Here is a 5,632-nt window from a genome sequence, read left to right on the forward strand (position 1 = left end):
CAATGACATTCGCTGTGAAATCCCCCTTTTGCAACTTTAATTTTTAAGAATGTGGATGTAAACAAATCATATTATGTGTCAAAGCAGTTAGAGATGATCTGGCCTGGATCTGGTTGTGATCCAGACTGGACTGTGTGATACAGTAAGATGACTAATGCTGGTTAAATCCAACAGTCTCATTGACCTTTTCCAGGATTCAAGGATGCACAGTTGTGGAAATTGTTGAATTTGGTTGCATTTTGCAAGGTTCTTGCCATCAAATATATTAAAGAGTATTTTGAAGCAGTTAATAGAAAGGATAGCAATACTAGGATAGCAAAAAAAATTTAAATAATCTCTTTAGCTTTAGAAATATTTAGTTCTGGATTTTCTAGAAATCAGACTTTCAAAAATCAATATTGAAGAATATCTTTACAGGCTCTGATTATTATTGTGATCTTGAGCTAATCTCTTTACCCATCTAGTAGATGTATCACCTCACAATGTCGCTTTGTTACCACTGTCCTGACCAACAGTCCCTAACAATAAACTATTCAGCATGAATAATAGCAATTACCTCCAGCTAAGGATCCAGTTATGCTCCGTTAAGATGCTTATAAAACCAGACTGTAATAGCTTGAGGAAAGCAGCACTGTCATAAACCAGACTCCCTGTTGCTCGTACAAATTGTACACCTCTCCCGGTTATTATCCCTTGGCCATGACAATCCCGAGAATTTTTACTTCCATACGTGATCCTTAGCACTGTTTAGCGCTGGCAGTAAAACAAGTCATGCATACAGCCACTGATGAACAGGAAAGAATTGCACAATTTTGGTTGCCATTACAAATGCATTGTGGTGATACAGTGATGGAATCAGATCCGTACTTTGATACCATGCTACTAGATGATTACCATATTCATATTTCATTGTACTCCACTAATCTCAAAACAACTAATGCCGTCATGATAGTTTCACATAACTTTGGTATCAAGGCTAGTCCATTTGGTGCTTATTTTGACCAAGAACGGTCTACTAAGGGTGTTACCGACTGACATTTGAAGAGATCAATCACAATTTTTGTTTTGTTTTACTCTTTATATGCTATATGGTTATCAGACAACCACAGGGAGGGGGGGATTATTATTTGGTATTATTATATAAAGTATTGGCATAGCAGTGTTGGTCTGCAACTGGCTGAACTGAAAACATTATTGAAAACATCTCATAAAAATATGTTTGGCTTCAAAAAAACATGCACTATAAACAAGTCAAGCATAATAGTATGAAAGAAAAAAATATGCATTATGCATTGTAAAGCTATTCATAATGTACAACATAATGCATTATATGTTTTCGTAAATAATTGTGACTAAAGTTAGAAAGCATTTTAATGCATCAAATATAAAGGCTTTAAGTAAAGTTTTACCAAAAGGATTCATAAATTATAAAATAATAAATAAAAATGAAATATTTAATAACTAATAATAAAAACAATTTGTGATCAATCCAAAAGTAAAATCTACTGATTGTTACAATTTCAGTAAATGCAATTCCACTATAGCTTACACTAGTTTCTATAGTATACACTGCATTCTGTAAACTCTGAATATCATTTAAATATTTGATATCATTAACCTGAAGAGTTTTGCCAAATCCAGCTAGACTTTCCTTAAAATGCTCATTTTATCAGCCCAGCATCTTATATAACAAAAACTTACACCTCTCAGTCCTAAAATCTGTGTAGCACCATTTCAGCCAGCGGTTGCCATTTTTGTACATGATATCAAAAAGCCATCAAAAACATTGTATGATCATAGAACATTTATAATATCATGATTCTTCTTTTATTTCTGATTAGCTCACAAATAAGTACTCTGGATCTGTCACACATGACTATCCACATAGACCTATTTCCAGAGTGACTGTGGGGGGTAAATATCTTTACGCAGGGCCTGATAGTGACTCATGTGACAGCACAGAGCAGTCGTTCAAAGTCGGCTTTGATGGTAAAGCTGCACTCTCTCTTGTTCTCTCCCCCATCCAAGCACATCTCTTCTGCCCTTTCTGTGACTTCTCCTCACCCCTTCACCCCCAGCACACACGCATTCCACACTGCATGCTGTGAAAAGCAGGCCTGTTGTGTGGCACAGCCCTGGGGGCAGACTCGGTCACGTTTACAAGCCACTCCGCCGGCCCCCACTGTGAGCCCGTCTCCAAGCCCCTGCTCCCAAATGACCTATAAAACACTTGCCTCTCACACCAACCTGACCTTAACAGCTCGCCATGAGCTCTCTAATTGTGCCATTGAGAGGTAAATGTGCTCTTTTGTGATGGTCGGCCATTAGATCATAACGACTAATTGGCTACCTGTATCTCTTTCGACTGCGCTGGATGCAAAATGGTAAAAATGGAATTTACTGCACCAATGTTTTGCACGGTGTCTGGGGTGGATGTGGTGTAATTGCGTTTTTGTTTAATGGATTGCAGATATGTCACTGTGATGTATGTAGTGCTCTACCGAGCGCTTGTGTGGGCTAAGTATACCTTAAAAAACAAAAAAACAAAGAGATTATGTTGTTAAATTACACCTATCGAATTGCTGTACTATTATGTACACACACACACAGCGCTGGATAGTGCACACACACACACACATCTGGATTATGTAATCAGATTCCACAAATGAAGTACTTGTAATAAGATTAGATTACATTTTAAACTACTTGTAATCAGACTACAGTTAATTTGTATTGCTTACATGATTACATATTAGTCACACAATAGCAATAAATTATTCATAATTGATTAAATTAAAATCATCAACCCCAGTTTAGGAAACCATTACTTATAATGTTTATGTATAATGCTTAATGCACTTCATGTTGTGAATAAAGTCAAAATAATCAAAAATAGTCCAATGATATTGCCAAAAATTTGTAATGTAATCGATTACATTACAAACTATAATTTTTGTCACGGATTACAATTTGCATATGCTAAATTCATAAATATGAGTGTAAATATAGCCAAAATGATTTGTACAGTTTTGTTGTACATAAATAAATATAGAAGGATGTTTTTAAAAAGTTGCTTGCACCAGCTTTAAACCAGCATTCTCAGGGGTCAAAGGTCAAATGCTAAAAGCTCACAGAGATTCCAGTAGGCGATCTTCTTAACCCATGATTTACAGCACGTCAAGACACTTTACACATTCACTAAATAAATAACAATGCAGAGCAGTTAGCAAAATAAGATCATCTGCCACTAACAGGAACAGCATATCCATATCACATATTACAATAAAAAAACAGTTAGTATTTACAATGAAATATGAGCTATAAAGGGCAAAAATTCTAAAGCTGAAAGCCTAGCAACCACTCTAACAACCACCTAGCAACCAACCAGAACACGCTATCAACACCCTAGCAACCCCCTGACAATACACTAGTAGAAACCATTCAGACAGGCAACAAAAAAAGCAAAAATGTAGCTATAAACTTTATACAAACTGTACATTATAAATTGTAAACAAACAAGTATAAGAAATAATCATTGAGAGTCACATCATTAAACTAAAAACTAAAGATACAATACTACGTTTTTTACAATAACCTTCAATGATGGCTGATTATCACATCTTGTACATTTTTAAAACGTGAAGTAGTTGTGAAACCAAAACACTAAAATTGGAATCACAATCCATCTAAGAAACAGTCATCCCTTACAGAAAAAAGAAGTTTATTCCAGTGTGCTATTAGTATACTTCTTTGAAACAAGAAATAGGAAAGTATACTTTTAGTCTTTTTTATGTAGGCTACTTCTCAGAAATGGGCTTTATGTACTTTTCAGAAATATACTTAAAATGACATTTAAGTATACTTGACTTACACTTAGAAAAATTCTAAATATATTTGAGCTATACTTGTGCAAAAAACACAAGTGAAGAAACCGAAACAACAGATGCTTCCACATGTAATCTAGCACGATCATCAGACATAAAACAGCATCAAAACTGTGTAACGTTATAGAATAAAATATCAACCAATGAAGAGGTATTAATGACTGTCAAGCTTTGGGGTGTTGATCGACTCCATATACATTTTGATTATCATTCTGAATCCAATTCGTAGTCTTTTTTCAGCTTTTTGTTGTAATGTTGTTTATTTCTTTATTTATGAAACATACCCACATTCAAGTGTTTAAAAAAAGAATGTATGAAGCTAGAATGAAATGTTTTTGTTTACAAGCAAGTTTACCTTGTTCTTTCTTTTGATGTTTTGTATGTTCAGATATTCATATGACAAAATATATACAAATTAACACCTAAATAGGGACATAGTAGTATACATAAAGTATGATGTAAAGTTCACTTAAAGAAAACTTACGAGTATACTTGCAGTATAAAACTACTAAACTAGTAGTTTACTGAGACTATAATTCAAAGTGTACTTAATTAAGTATTTAATTAGTAAATTATCAGTATACCTATACTGTTGCAGTACAAGCTAAAAACTTTGATGTAAACTAGTTGTGTACTCAAAGTTTACTACTGGTATACTTAAAAGTATACTTTTATATACTAGAAAGTGGGCCAATTTAGTCCCAAGGAGTATTGAAATAGTACACTTATGAGTATACTACACTGATATTTGTGTACTTACTACATAAAGTATACTTAAAAATATACTTGAACTGTACTTAAGTATACTTAATAAAATAAACTTGAAGTATACTACTTTTTGGTAAGGGATTTCATCAGCACTGAGAGAGAAAACACTCGAGTAGCAATTGAGTTCAAGCAGGAAAGAGGTTACAGCAGACGGGCCTCTGGATTACAATCTCTGGCTGTGTATTTGCTTCTTAAGATAAGAGCTGCAAGAATATCATTCCCAGAAGCGAGCGAGAAAACTTTTTTTTAAGCAATCCGAATGACTTTTGGATGCTGGACAACAAGACTGGAAAAAAAAATGTGACCTGAACAATATACCAGAGAGACACATTACTGCGCAAGGTTTAGGCTTCCCCTGGCCACGGGTCCGAATTTATTGGTGGCTTGGGACAAAAATGCCACCAAATTGGACAAAAATGCCCCGGCACATTTAAGCTAAATCTGAAAATTTCTATTGTGGCATTAAATTCAGATCTGCTCATGCTGGATCACATTTGAACTCGTTTTTACAGCGTTGCGCATTATAACCAATCACACTCGATTCTGTTGTTTATGAACGCAACGGCTGAATCACCGGTGTTTTGTTTAGCGTGCGCACTCGGTGATTGAGATCTGTGCTCTCGTGAATTCTCTCATCGTAAACAACAGAGTGTAGATGTATGTACGAAGTAGGACGTTCATTTCTCAGTGTAAACAGCTTCAGGAGTTTTTCAGGAGTGCTTAAACTCGTGCTAGTCTGAAGTCAGTGATAATATTGTTTGACAATGCCATTAAATGTTTTGTAAACAAACAAGCATCCATGCCAGACATAATCTATGGGAGTCACATTATTCAAATAAAAACTGAAGATACAACACTAAGGCTTACCTGAAGATTCGGTCGGGTAATATAACAAGACTGTTTGACCTTTATACAAATGCACACGTAGTAAAAGTCATTTAATGTGACTCAGCCACAGTGAGAGCAAAGGAACACAACAT

This window comes from Barbus barbus (genome assembly GCF_936440315.1).
Source record: "Barbus barbus genome assembly, chromosome: 44".
Taxonomy (NCBI): Eukaryota; Metazoa; Chordata; class Actinopteri; order Cypriniformes; family Cyprinidae; genus Barbus; species Barbus barbus.